Below are 18,812 nucleotides of genomic sequence, written 5' to 3' on the forward strand. Positions count from 1 at the left end.
TGCCACCCTTTATAAGTTGCTTCAGTCCCCGCCCTTCTGGGCAGATCCCTGCAGCCTCTGTCCGACTCTGTACCTTTCATCCCTCCTTTCAATAAATCCCCCACTGGTGGAACCTGCCTCGCCTCTCGACCATCCTTTCGCGGCCCCCTTCGTGGTAGTTGGAAGCCTGTCCACTTCGGACTGGGTCGAGGCACCCTCCTCCTTTTGCCGGGGAGGGCTCGAACCTTTTCTGACAGCTGCTGGTGTGCCTGTGGAGCCAGCCGGACATTTTCTAGGCACATCCACAGTGTCAGTCAGACATAAGCGACAGGCAAGCACCATTCCAAAGGGGAGCACGGTTCCATGTGAACAGCAGCTGAACATGGGTCAGTCGGTCCTAAGCAATAGGTGAGCGCCATTCCAAAGGGGAGCAGGGTTCCATGTATACAGCAGCTGAACATGGGTCAGTCGGTCCTAAGTGACAGGCGAGCGCCATTCCGAAGGGGAGCAGGGTTCCATGTGAACAGCAGCTGAACATGGGTCAGTCGGTCCTAAGCGACAGGCGAGCGCCATTCCAAAGGGGAGCAGGGTCCATGTGAACAGCAGTTGAACATGGGTCAGTCGGTCCTAAGCAATAGGTGAGCGCCATTCCAAAGGGGAGCAGGGTTCCATGTGAACAGCAGCTGAACATGGGTCAGTCGGTCCTAAGCAATAGGTGAGCGCCATTCCAAAGAGGAGCAGGATTCCATGTGAACAGCAGCTGAACATGGGTCAGTCGGTCCTAAGCAATAGGTGAGCGCCATTCCAAAGGGGAGCAGGGTTCCATGTATACAGCAGCTGAACATGGGTCAGTCGGTCCTAAGCAATAGGCAAGCGCCATTCCGAAGGGAAGCCTTCTGAGAATCATGGAGTCAAGGCTAATTATTACCCAGCTGAGGGCCTGCGGTGACATTTTCACTGGTTCTTTTTTGCTTCCTGGAAGTTCTGGGAGGACAATAACCCCATTAAGAAAATGAAACAACTTCCTTTTAATAGCAAACAATATTATCTGGAACAGCTTCTGAGAAGGAGGAAAAAGACAAAGCCACCCAACTTGATATGTGATCATTGACAGTGATCTGTCCCTGTAGGGCAGGCTGGAGGAGTAGAGTCAGTCCTGCACAACAGGTACAGGCATCAAATGGGGTTCTTCAAATAGACTCTTCTCCTTGAACAACATAATTGATCCCAAAATCGACAGACATCTCAAAAGCTTATGTTCACACAAGCACATGTTGCCTTCACTTGTCATTATATTGGGCTTCTCACTGGAGCTGTTTCGGGGGTGGGGTGGGTTTGGGGATTTTTTTGTTGTTGTTGTTGTTCTTTTTTTTTGGTTGGGTTTTTTTTTGGAGGAGGGGGCAGGACTTGATTTGGGGTTTAGGTGGTTATTTTTTCATTATATACTAGAGCATACAGAATTTTGCAGCTGTGTGTATTCACTTTGATCTAATGTGAATAGAGAGACACCAGACTATAAAATTACCAGTTGTTTGGTTGATTGAAAAAAAATGAAAAAGAACAAACAGTGTCAGCCTGTCTGTTACAGTTCCTCAAGTGAGGTTCCAATTTAGGCTTGTCTGATATAAAGAGGGATTTCACACTTACGGAAAGCTAATAAGCCAGCCTGACACAAATTTTGGATTAGACTCGAGCAGAGTTTCAAGTTGGATGGGAAGACACTGAGGATGAAGAAAACCAAAGAATAAGGCAATTAGTGTCTATATTACAGTATCGTATTTTCAGCCTAATGCTTTTCTATCATCAGCTGTGGAAATTCTCTGCAAAAGATTTTTTATTGTCATCTCACTTCAGGGACTAGAGTCTATAGATGGACAGGCAGAACAATACTTCGTTCTCACATGGCATATGCTTAGCTGGAAGTGGACAGTGACTGCCATTTCCTACAGGGGCTGTGGTGACACTTCATTCTCCTGTTAAACAGATACTTGCATTTCTTCACTCAGACAGAAGGGTTAGATAGGTGGCTGGAAACATCTGTATAAAAGGATAAACCCATTAAAAGCATTGAGTTGGCCTAAGTTCATGTCACCTGGAGAGTTAGAAGAGAAGGGCTTGCAATGACTCCACATCAATATTAAAACCCAACAACTTGAAAATTATTCTGAAAGGGATACGTTACCCAGAGTTAGTATGAAAATTTTAAAATGTTGGAGGCAAAAGTGTTCCTTCTAGTGTCTCACTGAAATTTATTTGGTAATGCCTGATGAAACACTGAAGCATAGATGCAGCAAAACCATTTTTCTATTTTTAAAACTTTTCAGGGACTTCTTTATTAGCCTTATAATGGCATGGTCTTCACTTTCTCTGCTCTTCTTTCCTTGTCTTGCCTCATAACATTGATGTATCTTCCCACTTACATTTGGGCAGACTCTGGTACAAACTTTGGAGATGAAAAATATGCCTGCTAAAAGTTTTCTGTGGGAAAAGATGAACTTCAAGATTTTCAGTGAGATGAATGGAAAGAATAAGGTCAACAGAATCCCATCACTCCAGAGAGCAGATCAGTGAAGCACAGGGAAAATCAAGGTGTGTTGAGGTGTGCCCAATCCTTAACACACTGTGAAGGGACTCTGAAAAAAGAGTGTGGAAAGGAAGAATGTGAGGAACTTTGAACTACAGCTGCCATGAGGCCACAGGAGACCTTGCACTCTCATAGAAAACGTTGAGGATCCAAGCCTTAATGTACCTGTACTGCATTTTTCTTTCAATTGACACACTTTGTAACATTTTATTCTCAGAAAGGCATTATTATTTGCTCTTTCTATCTGTAAGAACTGAAGATGAAATAGACTTTCTGAACACAAAAGCTCTGTTTTTCTGCAATCTCCAATCCTGATGGCACTATCTCACAATTATTTATTTTCTGAGGTCCCGTCTCATTTGGTGCAAATGAGCAGCATTGAATGAAACAACACAGTCTTGCGAATGCCTGTCATTCTTTGAAATATGGAACTGAGAACCATTTGCAGAAATCAACATTATTTATGATCACCTGTAGAAACCTATTTTGTGTGTTTCTAATGAATTTGATCTATTTTTCTCTATGAGCATTTCTTTACTGGTAGAACTGACAGTTTTAAACAATTCTAAATGAACAGATCAAGAAATACGTAGAATAAATAGAATGTCCTGTGTACAAATGCTGATCCTGCTTCTTTTACTAAAGCAAAAGACCTTCATAATTCATCCATGCCTTCACAGTCATGACTTATGCAGCTTTTATGCTCATGAGAGAAACATAATACTCACCCTTCATGGGTGAAATACTCTGTATGGGCTGGGGGTTTTTCTCTACTGGTCTCTCTCTTAAAGATCTGATGAGAAGTGTTTTTCAAGGGTTAGATTTCTTTACAGAAATTAGATCACTACAGATCACTGGCAAAACATAACCAGTTTCACTCTCTCTTCCAGATTATCCTGACTTTACAGCTTTATTCCATATTTTTTTCATGCTCACATTGAACATGAAATACCAAGACATTTTGTATGGCATTTGGCTGAGGACACTGTACACAATTGTTTCTGGACACGTGTATTACTGAGTACAGTGTTTACAGGGAAACATGAATTGAGAGCTGATCTCCAGGCACCCTGAGGAAGAGACTCTCGTGAATAGTTTGGGCCAGCAAGCGGATGTCAGCACCTTGAGCCAGGTTCCACCCAGCTGAACTGTCTGCTCTATGTGACTGGTGTGAAAAATTTCAGATGAGATTTTCAATGAACTATATCAAAATGGTAGTTTTGCGAGAATAAAGCCAAGTAAAGCAGTCACATGTCTCATCAGGGACTTATGAATAGTATCAGTACAATTTATTTACATGTAATTGGAATAGTTTAACCTCCGGCAGCAACCAAGCCCCGCACAGCCCTTCCCTCCCTCCCCACCAGTGGGATTGAGGTGAGAAGTGGAATGGTAAAAACTAGAAACTTGTGGGTTAAATTAAAGGCAGTTTAATACCACAAAAGCCACACCAAACAAAGCAAAACAAGGAAATAATAACTGTAATCATAATAATCCCCTGCTTCCCATGGCAGGCAGGTGCTCAGCAGCCATCTTCAGGAGAGTAGGGCCCCATCACAGGTAATGTTTACTTGACAAGACAAACATCATCACTCCAAATGTCCCCGCCCTCCTCCTCCTTCTTCACCCCACTTTTTATACACAGCATGATGCCACATGGTCTGGAATATCCCTGTGATCAGCTGGGGTCACCTGTCCTGGCTCTGTCTCCTCCCAAACTCCCATTCACCCCCAGCCCTCCCAGCACATGGCAGTACCAAACCAGAAAAGGCCTTGGCTCTGTGCAAGCCCTGCCCAGCAATAACAAAAACATCTCTGTGTTATCAGCCCTGTGCTCAGCACAAACAAAACACAGGCCCGCAGCAGCCACTGGGAGGAAAATTAACCCTGTCCCATCCAGAGGCAGCACAGTGGTGCAGGGCACTGCCTTCTGGCAGGATGTGTGTGTGGGTGCTGCTCAGAGCCATGCACGAGAGAGCAAGGCACCAGGACAGGTACGGGATATGGCTTACAGCCCATGGCTCAAAGCCAGTGCTCTCACTGAAACTCCAGTCCTGACAGCACAGTCACCTGCAAACTGTGAAATTATGTTCATGCATTTTTAGGTACTCAGATGTGTGTTTAAAAAAAATCAGTTGAAGGAACAAATACACAGAACTGTGTAGGGACACGAAGATGCAAATACGCAAAGTGTAAAAGTCAAAATATTGATTTTTGCCATGAATTACTGAAAGCAATAGATGCTCTTCAGAAATTGATGATTCTGGGCAACTTCTTTGTGCCTCAGCTTACACTTACATATCTTAATGTATTAATGGTATTTTTAGACGTATTTTACAACAGACATAATGCTCTTATCGTTTTCAGAGAAATTCTGGTGAACTTACATGTACAAATTATGGGACAAAAACATCAAAAGTCTTGCATAAAATGTTTGAGTCTAAAACAGTGATTAGACATTGATGTTATTCTGATAATGCAGAGTTGAAACTTTTTATCATTTTGGAGAAAGTTTATCTTTTTTAGTTCTGTTTCTCACTTTACTGCTAGCAGGTGAAAATGTATTGTGTAACACCTCATTAGATAATTACTTGATTACAATTTAATGTCTTCTGCAGAATCTTCCAGAACTAATTCACTTACAGTGTAAAATTTTATGTGGCTGGTATTATTAAGTTATTGTATTTTAAACAGATTGCATGAATATGATTATTTCATTAAACTACCAATTGTTCTTGTGTGTATGTGTGCTGGCAAAGAAATAATCAAATAATGGATACCAATGCCATCCTCTCAATTGCACACTACTCCTCAGCTATCTAACCTGTAATTTTAATGCAGCATTTTCTCCTTCACTAACACACTCTGCAGTTATATTGAAATTATAGCTAAATTGTACAAAAGTCAGAAAATTTTGAAATGAAGCATTAAGTAAAACTGGCAGTTCTTTGCACATGCATAATTAAAATAAATTTTTACTATTGGAGGAGTGCTCCAAAGAAGAGGAAAAAGGTGAGAAAGAGCTAGCTGAGCTCTTGATTCTTCTTGCGCATCATCAGCAAGAAGACTTACTAACTTCCTTGCAATGACACCTGTCTGGTATCACCGTTAACCAGTAAGGTGCTACAAATACTGGAAAGTCATAAAATATGAAGACCTAGAGTTCTGTGGATGGGAATGGACTCACCCAGTCTCTGAAGCCTTTATTTTCAGAAAAGCCTTGTTGAGTGAGTCCTTGGTCCTTTCGTAGGGGTTTGTGGTGGATTTTGATCCTGTTTTTAGGACAGACTAAGTGGTGTTTTCACGTTTCTCATGGTGTACTGCAGGGAGAGAATCAAGAGATGGGATTCAGTGTGGCTGTTGAGCAGTGAGGAAGGGATGTACCCTGGGGAGGACAGTCTGACTCTCCATCCCACAGAGGCTTACAGTGCAATTAAGTGCAAGAAGACTGGACTGCTCCAGGCACAACAGTTTATTCAGACAGGATTAGGAGAAAGAAATTATAAGAGTAGAAAGGAAAGGAAAAAAAGGTGAGGGGATAAAGCATGGATCCTCAAAGTGTGAAATACAACACCATAACAGTTTTCCTTTGCTCCCTTCACAGTTTTAAAATGTCTTTAAACTTACTTAGAAAACACCATGTAAAAATATGATCTGGAGAAAACATTATAAATAATACATAGGACAAAAACTGACAACAACTAAGGCTGGCCTTCATCTAGAAAACTTAAAAAGGGGGATAAACAAAATGCACTTATGTAGCAAAAATACAAACGTGTTCCGAAAACGAAATAAATAAATACTTCTCTTTGCTTTCTTGTTTGTCTACGAAACACTTGCTTAACAGCACGAACAGCATCAGATTTTTTGTTAATAGATAAGAGGCTTTTATTAAGCAAAGGTATTTTGGCTCAAGGAAGCCAAGACAATCAGAGGTAGAGACTGAGCACCATTCCCACCGTTCAGATGACAGTCTGCCAGAGTGTCGGTCTCTGGGAGACAGCAGGGTCAGGCCGGCTCTCCTTCTGCCCCGGAGCCGCCCCACCGAGGGGCCGCTCCCTGCCCGACACCGACCGGCACGGGCAGCGGGGCAGATCCCCTCTGCACATGGATGGTGAGCGGCACCGAGGGTAGAGACAAAGGAGTGAGAGGAGTCTTTTCTGTGAGTCTCCAAACGACCCTACTCCCGCAAATTCCACAGGAACAACTAACGACCTTCGGTACTTGTGCAACAACTTATAAAGGGAGGAGGTCTTAGGGGCAGATTCACTGCATCACCCAATCGAGAGGAGTGAGGGGGCAGAGCACAGGGTGGGGATACATAATCTCACAAGCAATGAGGGTCATGAGGAAGGAGGGCACCCTCGCAGAACCAATGGGAACTCAGGGATCGCATCAATGACACAGAAGGTTCTGGAGGGAGAGGCTGGGTTTACACTACGTGGCAGGGGAGAGGGGCAGGGTTCCAATGACAGACATAGAAGGATCGGGAATTAGGAGTACGTACTTGGACAGACAGGGAGAGGAGAGGAGACAATACTGGAGTGAACCAACTGCAAGGGGCTAGGTAGGAACAAGCCATTTAAACAAATTGAACAAAACACAACAACGGTCAAAAGAAGTATTACAATAAAAATGCACCACCACAACAGTCAAAGCAAATTAGTGAGGTGGGAGGAGGAACAGGGATGTAGGATGATGAAGCAGGGTTGCCACCTCATTCTCTCTTTTGTCTTTTCTACCTGTTCCCTTGTGAGCAGCCTGTAGATATATTGAGCATATTTTTACACAATCTATGATTTAACAGTAGTCAAATACTGTTTCTTAAAAACAGAAACAAGAGCAGCCTATGAAAATAATTACCTCTGAATTTTCTTCCTACTTTTCCAAATTTTTTTCCTTAAAAATTGAAGTCAGTTGTTGCTGGCAGGAGGGAATGAAGAAAACACGATCTGGTGACAGCTGGTTACACTTTGGTTCACATAAAGTGCTCTTAATCCTTGCCACAGCACTGAGAAGTACATATTAAAGAAATGGACTGCATCAGATGCAGAACCAATCGGTAGGATTGTAGCTGAGACTTCTCGGCACTTCCTTTTGTTATAGTAGTAGCTTTGATTTCCCTAATTGCCTATAACTCAGATGCAATCCTGTGGACTGACACTTAACATTGTCATGTTGAGTACATACATCAGCTGCAGTTACTGAGTAGAAATTTTCAGCAGCAGCAGTTCGGGTAGTTCAAAGAGGAGCAAATTTTTTCAGTGCCATTTTAAAGTTTTATGGGAATTCCTTTTCAAAATGAACATATACATAGAAAGGAATCCTACTGAGGCTGCCCTTCCAACCCTTTTTTTGACTTTTTGCAGCTGTTGAGCATTTGACTTTCAACCTTAACGTTGTTGTCTAGTACTTCATGTTGGAGATACTATGTAATTTCACAATGAGTTCCTGCAAAAGCATAGGTTTGATCTGAATGTACGGTACACAAAGCACAGAGCAATGAAACCATCCAGTGCTTTTAAAGGGAACCTCGGTTTATTTCTGCAGCTCTCCTGATTTCCTTCTAATAAACATGAATTTATCTCTTAATACAATCTATCTGTGCATTAAAATCTGTTTATTTTCATTACAGTGTAAGGCCTGTGCAACTGTTCCTGCTGTTTCTTGTCCCAGTTTTGGCTGACATTTGTATATTGGATCATTGGGGAAAGGGTAAAATAAATTGACTTCAGCTGCTTTTTAAAGTATTAGGTTATCTCTGGAAAGTGGTTTTCTCTTCACTTATCACTCATGCCTATCTCTTCCATGACTTTGCTAATAATTCTGGGGGTTTTTAACATTGGAGTGGTTCCTCAGCCATCTTCCCTTGACAAAGCAAATGGTATAGAATCCAAACATGAATTTTTCTGTGTTTTGTGCCAAGAATACTGGCAAACTGTTCCAGATCAACCTCCTGGAAATCAGACAAAATACCAGATTATATTACCAAACCTTCACTGGCCATGGAAATTTTGCTTGGTCCAAGAGTGTGCCGTGGCTCTGACTTCAGAAAAACATTCTTCAACAACAGGATGGAAAGTGTATATCTTTTATCAAGGCAGATAGGTCAGAGTCTAATATCTACATCTCCTGACTACTAGTATTGCAAGAATTTTCTTAAATACTGTGCAGATAGTATTGACAAACTATAAATATAATAATTTAATATTCACATTGATTAAATATGTCAGGCCCTTCCTAAGCTTGGTTTGAATGATTAGAAAATATTTATTATTCCTTCTTCAGATAAAATGAGGCAAAATTGTTGAATGTAGGAAGGTAGAGTGAAAACCCGTCAGATCATCCAAGTTCTCTGCCATTAATTTTGACACCCTAATCTGATAAACTTTTCCTGTATAAAAGGCTGAGATACGATTTCTTGAAAGAGCCATATTTCACACACTCCATGAGAAACTTTGGCAAAAATATTGCTTATAATCCCCTGCTTCTGTTTGCCAATTAATGTATAGAGAAACATAGAATGCAGACAAAGTATCAGAAGGATATAAATCCTTGGAAAAACGAAATGCCAGAAAGACATTTTACAGCACCGATTTTAAACTCAGGTCTCCAAAAGTCATGAATAACGAGCAATGTTCTTTGAACAGAGCACGTGTATATATATGAATGTATTGAGAGTACAGGAACCAGTGGATTTTCTCTGAAGTTTTTTTTTTGCAAAAATGCTCAGGAAGAAAGAGGTCATCAAAACTCTTCCCAGAGTTTGTATGATCAGACCGTGAAGTCAACACTAGATCTATTAGAATCAGCAATGACAGAATTGCCCATGGGATTTCATCATTAACATTTATTCCCCTCTTAAGATTTTGTTTTCAGGAAGGGAGCAGTAGTGTATTTTATGGAAGGAAATTGTGAAAACTGGAGTTCTAGATATGCTGTCTACACAAGTTGTAGCAGTAAGGCACTAAAGTAACCACGGAAGGGAGCAAAAGTCTAGAGGCAAAATTACATAAAAGCAGAACCAAAAAAAGAGGTAATAAAAGGAAGGGGTTGTAGTTCTGGGTTTGAGTATTTCTTTGTTCAGTCCTTGCTAAACACATAATTACCAATCTTACAGACTGAGCTGTGTTAATCAAAAAGAGGTGGTGGTTAGTAGCAGCTCAGCGGTTGTGTGTTAATAGAGTTTTAGGTATTAAATGACAATTAAAGGCTGTTAAAAAGTAAATTACCAAGTGATGAACTAAGCCTCATGAGGGCTGGAAGGAAAGTAGTAAAGCTGAATTCAACCACAAACCACTAACTACAAACAAACTACTGGCAGCATGTTTGCTTCCTAAAATACCTTATTAACACTCTCTTTAACTCTTTTAAAAGTGATAGAAAAAACTCACAAAGAGCTATCGCAAAATACTGAAAGCTCTCTCTCAGCTTCTGAAACCAGTAAATATGGTAAATGCTTTTCATTTTAAAAGGAAAATAACATTCTAAAAATGGGATTATTCATGTAAATTTCATCTCTACCTTATATGCTTAAGATTAAACTTCACCTGAGCAGTCTTGACAATTTTTGGGTCATCCTCTAGTAAAAACCCAGCCTAACGTGTGGCTGATGACAATCAATGCCAACCAAGAAGAGAGGGAAGTAACCCTGCCAGAACAGCTGAGCCCAAAGGAGTGTCCTGGATGTCCCAGAGTGCCTAAGGACTTTGCTTTGATGGTATGAAGCTTGTGGCATTTTCTCACTCACCTTGCTCATTTTGGGGGGCTAAGAATGGCCATAGCAGGTTCCTAGTGGGGATCCCTCAATTAGGGGAGCCTGTGGAAATGGCTGTGGCTGTGGGAATGTCCCACAGCAATGCAGCTGAGTCTGCTCCCCCCAGAGACACAGGGGAGAGGTGGAGCGATGGTTCTCTGATGAGGCAGTGATCTTCCACGCTTGTCTCAGGTCCTGGAGTCATCCTATATTCCCTCCCATTTCATAACTGAATGTTGAAGGTTGCATGCAAGATGTTTTCCATTACCATCTGTATCGCAGATTACCTTGTCAAGTGAGCAGTTTGCCTTATCTCTCTCTTTGAGTGACCACATTCACACCTCCATCGAGAGGGGACCTCTGCTGATAACAGACTATTGAATATCAGTGCATGACTGATAAGAACTGTAACATCCCATTGTGAGATGCTCCGTCCAGAGGGAGGAGCCAAGCACTGCTACCCCGATATAGTCTGAGATTCTGAAACTCCAGCACGGCTTTTCTCCACGGGATTCTGCAGAGGAACAGCAGCTGCCTCTTCCTCTACTGGATCTTCAGAGGAAAGAATACATCCTTCTCTACAGTTCCTCCTTGCTCCAACAAAACCATACCTGATACTTCAGGAGGACTGCAGCCACAATTTCAATCGGACTGCCACCAACACCCTCACCAACAGGGTGTCAGGTTGGGTTCTGACTCTGTCAGTGTTGTTCTAGTGGACTGCATTGTTTATTTTATTCTTTTTATTTCTTCCCTATTAAAGAACTGTTATTTCCTGCTCCCATATCTTTGCCTGAGAGCCCCTTAATTTAAAATTATAGCAATTCAGAGGGGTGGGGAGGGTTTACATTCTCCATTTCAGGGGATGCTCCTGCCTTCCTTAGCAGACTCCTGTCTTTCCAAACCAAGACACTGAACTTCTTGTATTGGAAACTTTATTGTCAGGAGAAATTGGGAGGAAAGAGGGACAGTCTTAGGAATTACACAGCCCTGTCCATTGACAGGAGGAAGTCTAGGGTGTGTGGGACCATGAATGAAATGCTTCTGATAAGTGCCTAAGTGAAACAAACCCAGATCTGCTAGTTGAGAGCACTCTAACGAGAAACCAGGCTCTGCATGCATTTCTCTTTGCCTGCATAAAGGGGCAGAATTAAGTTTTTAAGGTGCAGTATCATGTCTTAAACTATTTTGATAAGTATTTCACATTGGCTTTTTTTCAAAAGCCCTAATTTTCATCAAGCATGTCTGTTCTACCCACTGCAGCTTCCCTTAGATCCAAAATCACAGAGCATTACATTAAAAAAAAAAAAAAAAAGAAGAAAGAAGAAAGCTATGCACTGGTGCTTAAAATTAAATGTAATTTTGAATGTCATTTTTACTTACAAACACTAGCAGGTGTTGAGCAGAAAAAAGAGCTCCTCAGGTATGAGGATAATAAGAGAAGTAGAGCTAGAAAGTAAATGTGAACAGTGCTTACAACTGCTCAACCTTTCTGTGCCAAAGCCCACTCCCCACACAAGCTCCCTCATTCAGTCACATTTGATTCCCTGTTTCTGTTTCTGCTTAACTTCTGACCTCACCCCCTCTCTGGTAAGGTCCTGCTTTCATCTGCCCACCTTGTTCTAGTATTTTGTGATTCTGATCCTATCAGGAAATGTGCTCTATATAATATAAGATATTGTAGCTGTTTTTAAAGATTTAATGAACAGAAGTTGATAAGGACAATAACAGAAGATGCACAAACTACAGAGGACACCATAATTCTGCCTCTTTTCTTGTTTTATTTATAGTCTCACTATTTTTTCTGTCACTGGAGAGTGCTCCAGAGGCTCATAATGTCCATCCTTTATAGAATTTAAGAAACATATTCACTGTCTGTTTCAAAAAGGAGAAAAAAAGGCTTTTTTTTTTCCTCTTAAGTTGCCATTGGTATTAGAAAGAACTAATCACATAGCCCTGGAAACAGAAAACCTCTATTGCAGTATTGAATCAGGGACAGGAGGAAGGTGCTTCAGTATGCTGTCCCCTGCACACATTTCAGAGGTGCTTTTTTCTCAGTTATAGAGAGTCTATTAAAAGATGATGACTTGATACGAAGGAGAGACTTGTCCTTAAGGATATGGATTAAGATCACCAATTTATTTCTATGCTGGGCATTCAACAAATCTCAACATCACAATGTAATGATTTAGTCCTATCTGAGCTTCCATTTGCCACCTGGTCACCTTCCCAGTCCCTGCAGAATACACCTCATTTAAATTTTGTCCATTTTCTTCTTACTGCAGACTTTCATTAGTTTATTCTTTATCTGTCCTGAAGTGTGTAATGATAATAGTGTTGCTTAGATAGCTCCTTTCATTCCAAAGTGCTTTACAAACATTAACTAATTAACGGAGAAGGCAGAGTATCAAATAATGAACCTTTCAATCTATTGGTGAAGTGATGTAGACAGAGAATATAATTTATTCACTACCTGAGTAGTTCAGAGGTGGACATTAATTTAAAGTACTGGCCAATTCGACTGTCACTGATGATGACAGAAAGAATAAAAATCAGTTTATATTTTTCCTACATGAGGCATCTTTTTTCATTTGAATTCATGCTTCAACCTTTCATTTAAAATTAGTTCCATTGGATGGGATGCCAGAAGAACAATAAACTGATTTTCACAGAAATGGAGACATTAAGATTCACACAATTATTTCCAAATCATCAAAATCTATGGATTTTACATTTCAACTGAAGAAATAGTTTCATACCATTTTGAAGCTACTTTTATGCTATTTCATGCTCTACAAAAATCCATTTGGTTACAGAACCATGATGTTTTGTGTAAACGTATCACTTTTTGGCTAATAACAATGGTTTAGCTTGAGCTTTTTCATCTTCATTTTCATTCACTACCTACCATCATTTTCTACTGAGGAGCAACAGAAATTGCCAATTTCTTATGAAGGTTTGAGACACATGATCAAAGTAAACTAAGCTGGGGACAAAACCCTATTGGTGCTGTGATATGGCAGCAAAAGAGTGATTTCCATTCTTCCCTTTCAAAAAATTTATTTTCTAATTCATGATGTAATAGGAGGAAAAATGAGATATTATCAGGCTGTGTTTCTTGTGGTGGACATATTTATATGTATTCAGGAAAAACTGAAAAACTTGTGAGACCAGGACAAAAATGTGCAACTTTTTGTCTCCCATAGTTACAGCATGTCCGTGCTGGTTAACCAAGATGAAACTATGCAAGGGCTGCTTAGTGGTGCAGTCTTGTTCTTAGTCCAGAGGTAATTCTATTTGGAACAGTTTTTCACCCTATTCAAATGTGTGTCCATAACAGCCAAGGTTGGAATAGATAATGGAAAAGAGATTAATCTTTCCTATAGTATAGAAACAGTGGGAAGGAACAACTTACAAGTCTTCTTTAAAGAGCCCAAACCCACAACCACATTTGGTATGAATTAACGTGTGGGCTCCCATTATTAATGACTGATGGCGACTGTTAGCTGAGTGTCTGAATTGCAAAGGCGTGGAGGACATTAGCACAAATTATTTATCCAAATACTCTTCCTGGAAGAATGGTTTCAGCAAGTGGCACTAGGTATGGGAAAGTGAAGCTTCTGCATGGGGCGGAATGTGAGTCAGAGCCACGCCACCTGCTTTACCTACCACACAGCCCTGCAAAGCCAAGATCAGGGTTTGTGGCGTGGCAACTACTCCCAAGGAAAGGTCTTATTCTAGAAGTAGTAATTGGTGATCCAATTCCATCCACCTGCTTCCTTAGCCATCCCAGTAGGGAAGTCTTTTCAGTGTCCTTCCTTCCCTCCTTCTTTCCCAGCTCTATCCTTTTTATGCCCTTTCTGAGAACAGAGCAGAATAGTACTGGCTCCATCTTGCCAAGAGGTCACAGAAGCTTGAGCCAGTCCTGGTTATTCATTAGTTGCTCTCTGTCACTCTGCTTTTAAAGTGATTCAGCCCTCCAGCCATGGACCAGGAGCCGTACCATGTAACTTACATGGCCAAACTCACCACAGTGAACAAAGGCACACTGACTGAGCAGAATAATTTAGCAAATATTTGTGAATAGGGAATATCTTTCATAGGCAGGATCTCATTAGCCTGACAGAGTTCAAGAAGCATTTGGACAATGCTCTTGGGCACATGCTGTGACTCTTGGGATTGGTCTTTTGCAGGGCTTCAAAGGCATCAAAGATCCTTGAGGGTCCCTTCCAACTCAGCTTATTCTGTGGTTCTGTGATTCTCCAAATGTGATTTATAATGATTCTTCTCTGCCGTAAGCAGTTGAGTCACTTTAAGATTTCTCTAGAGGGATAGCCTCTTTGGAATGGTAGGGAGCTCTGTGAAAAGCAGTCCTTGTTTAATCTCTATTTCATATCTGACACAGTAGATTTCATACTTCATGACAGTCTATCCATCATATTGTCAGGGAATTCTAACTGCAGGAGAAAATCAGTTTTAGAAATAAATCCTTCTACTACCTCATCTTTGCTATCTAATAATGAAGAAAATTCTGAGACAACATCAAGCTTAAGTGAAAACAAAATTTATTAAAAAAATTTACCTAGAAAACTTCTCTAAATTCTTTTTATCCAGACAGTGAAAGGGAGGGGGGAGGCAAGAGGTGTCTGCTTTTAATTTAATTCTTGATTCATTTGCAAATTGCTTGGCAAACAAGTTTATGCATATTAATTACATTTCTAATGAAAAATATTTGCAGTCACACCTGTTTTCATGGCAAAGTATAAATTGGGCTTGCAAAGCTAATATGTCTATAATTTGGTAAGTGTTGACACAACCATTTAGGTGGAATATATATGGCTGGAGGAACAAATGCTGTCAAATGGGGATTTTTCCATCAGGCTGTACAGGACACACAATGGCTGGGGCTGGTTGCTTTTGGGGAACCCGAGGATAAAGCAGCCTGTTCAAGTGCAGGTAGTGGTGGAAATATCTCATAGTAACACAACAGAGTAATTTTATCTCAGTAAGGATTAACTGGAAAAAATGCTGATAAAAGTCCCCTAGTTTATGCACACAAAGACTTGCCAAGTGTGTTTGCTTGCTGTTTCTCAGGGTGTTTTTTCATGAGAACGGGATTTTTAAAATATGTCGTCAGTATTGATCTAGTACCTGACTTGGTTTTTATTGGCAAAATAGCCCATGTGATACCACAGACAGGAACTGCCACAGGTTAAAACCTGATCCTAACAACATTTAGAGGATGGGAAGTACATTGTGCAGATAGAGTTTGTTCCTACGGGTATCTCTTAGCAATACACTTGATTTTAACTGCTATGGTATGATTTGAGTTTTTCAAATCTTGCTTGGTTTTGTTTTTCTAAAAAAAAATTAAAGAAAAATGCTTAAATTAATTTTAAGTATTTATTTCTGCTTCATTATTTAAAGTGTTTATTCAGTGCCACAATTTGGTCTTCACTGAGCATGTAATGCATCTTGTACAGAATTGCCAGAACCATAATATAACATTAGCAAATTTAATGCTAAGTGGTGCTTCTTAATGGTTGAAATTATAGTTTAGACCCTGAGAGTATAAAAGCATCATGAGATCCTTTGCACTTGGATATGGGGTTTGGAATTCATATTAATGTTGATGAAATTTATGCTCGGGCATCTGGGAGAAAATATCCATTGTGAAGACTGAATTTCCCATAGCTGTGCTTTGCACAAAGCAAAGTGCTCAAACGCTTCCCGCCCATTGCAAGCTTCACTCAAGGCACTGTAATTACAGTAATTAATGGCATTGTAAAGCACTACTTATTTTTAGTAGGTACAATTGCCAAGGATGCTTCTCTTTAAAATTCTTTGAACTGCTTTGTCTGTCAGTAAGCACAGATGCTGACAGCTATTTTTTTTCCTAATTGAGAAAAATAAATCAGTCATCAACATCAAAATTCTTCAGAACAGTGGAGTCATACTTCCTACTGAGAAGGGCCTTGCTCCCACAAGAGTGATTGATTTTAATGTGTCTGCTCATGAAGATACTGTTTTAACACCTGAACAAGTCTGTGACAAGTGATTGTGACAAGCGATGTTCGAAGCTTACCCTGTCACCAGGGTTCAGCTCAGATCGTGCTTACAGGGATAGCCAGAGCTTTCTAAAGAGCTTTCTGAAAGGGGAGCATCCAGTTTTCTTTGCAGCAGCCTTGTTTGTTTTCTTCACTGCAAGAAACTCCAACCATTTTTCTGCAGCTTAATGGGTAAAGTTGAATAAATGCAGAAAGAAGAAAGGAAATATCTAGGCACAAGAATGACTTTTGGTTGAAAAAATGGATTTTCACCTCTGCAAAATCTAACAGAAGCATCGTGATTTTTCTGTAACATTTAAATTACTAACACACAGAGAAACAAGAAAAAACAGCTAGGTGAAAAATATATGAAATTATTTGCACCAGATAGCCTAAACCCTAGGGGGCTTGTGAGGAGAGAAACAGTGAACAAATCTAAAAAGCACAAAAAATACCTTCTTACCGAGTTACAAGCAAGCTCATTTGGAAAAACAGAACCTAACACAGGATGCAAAAACCACAATTTCATGAAATAAATTTGATTTTAGCTAAAGGAAGTAGCTATTTAAAGATACTTAAAATGGAAACAGTGGAATCCTAATTATTCCTACTTTGTGGGTCAGGAACCATCACAGTATCTCCCTCAACAGACGTGTTAGAACTAGTGGGTGACAAGGTCAACAGTGTTTTGTTATATCCAGGTCCAAAACATCCAAATGCAGCCTACCAATTCCTCACATTTCAAGTCTGCCACGTATGGTAGAATAGCTATAGGATCATTGTGCATTTTTACTAAATCCTCAGCATGGAGTCAAAACAGTAGAACGTTATTGACTCACAAGAAGCTAGGCCTAGCCCAAACAGAGGAAGACTCAGCTTTAAATAAAGAGGTCTAGTTAACAGCTAATTTATTAAATTACCATATATAGCATAAGGAAATTAGCACTACCCTGATCCTGATTTTGTACCATAGTAATTCATCTGACTTCCAACACCTCCTACATTTTCTGTATTCTAGAGAATATATCTATTCCAAAGAGGAGCAGCTCTTTGTCTTTGGTGGGAAAGACACCAGGCTGCGGGGCGCAGACAGTGGTACATATTGTCTTGAACTGAGAAAGTTTAAGGGATTTACAGAGAAGTCTGAGAAAGGAATCATAAAAGTCACAGTGAATAGACAGCAAGAATTTTCTGGGGAATAAGCATTTACCAACTCTGATTTCCACTACCATCTGTTCCCTTTTTAAAAGGTTAAGCATGTAGAATGATGCACAATGTCTAGAGAGGGTGTGTTGGGCTCTAGCATGGAGCAGATGAGAAAATCAGCTGCTTGTGGTATTAGAAAAACCAGTGTTCACTAGCTGCAGGTCAGTGTGGCAGCAGTGATTCAGTACCTGATGCTCTGCAAGGACAGTTGTCAGGTGAGGAGGACTGGCCCCTACAAATGAAATCATTAGATTTGTTCAAAGCCGTCATTTCTGTCGCTACTCTCAGCAAGTTCTACCAAGCATTCGTTGACACAGCAGAACACATTTTCAGCTACACTAATGAGAACCAGCACTCAATGGAGAATTCAGAACATTTCGTTGCAGTGTGCACTGAGTCTGAAGATACTTTTGTGCATTGCTTGCTCCTTGTTTTGGGGTTTTGGTTAATTTTTTTTTCTTGAAGTTGATATTTTTGTTGTTGTTGTTGGTTGTCCTCAGAGGAAAAAAATCTGTCTCAGCAAATGAGGGTGCTATATGTGGAAAGGGTCCTGAAGCAGCCATGTAGGCTGACAGACTAGGATCCTCTTTGTTATTGTGCTCTACATCTGATTTAATATCCGCATCTCACTGGAAACTCGAACACATATTATGAGGAGGGAAATGGCAAACTCACTTGTGTCAATATCTCTGCTTTCTGGTGATTCCTCATGCAGGGTTGCCCATGGTTGTGTTTGCAGTTCAAATAAAACTGTAGGAAATAATGCAAGTACACTAAGGCACTAAAAGGGATGGTCAACAAGTAAGGGCTTGGCATGTGTGCATCTTAATGAGATGTTAATTGAGAGCAGGGTGAAGGTAATGGCAAACTTAGAGAGGAGGCTTGGATTTGTTGGAGAGCAGAACTATCTAGATGCTGGGCTCTCCAATACAGAATAAGGACAAATTCAATTCTAGTTTTTCCTACTTCGGGCTGTTTTATGGTTCTTTGGGTTGGAACATCTGTAATAGATTTACTCGGAGCTATCACTCCAAGTTCAAAAAACCAGATGGGTAGTATTTAATTGCTGAAGCAGGACCGTTCACATATTTACATACAGAAAATGCAGCAAGCAAAATACTCACTATGACCATGTCCCATTCTTTAATCCTCTAGTTAAACTGAAAAATTTGTGTGGTGCTATACTCCCAAATCACATCACAAAACACTGAAGTAATTTTATATCCTTTTTCTCCTGAAA

The sequence above is a fragment of the Geospiza fortis genome, unplaced genomic scaffold (genome assembly GCF_000277835.1).
Source record: "Geospiza fortis unplaced genomic scaffold, GeoFor_1.0 scaffold131, whole genome shotgun sequence".
Classification (NCBI taxonomy): domain Eukaryota; kingdom Metazoa; phylum Chordata; class Aves; order Passeriformes; family Thraupidae; genus Geospiza; species Geospiza fortis.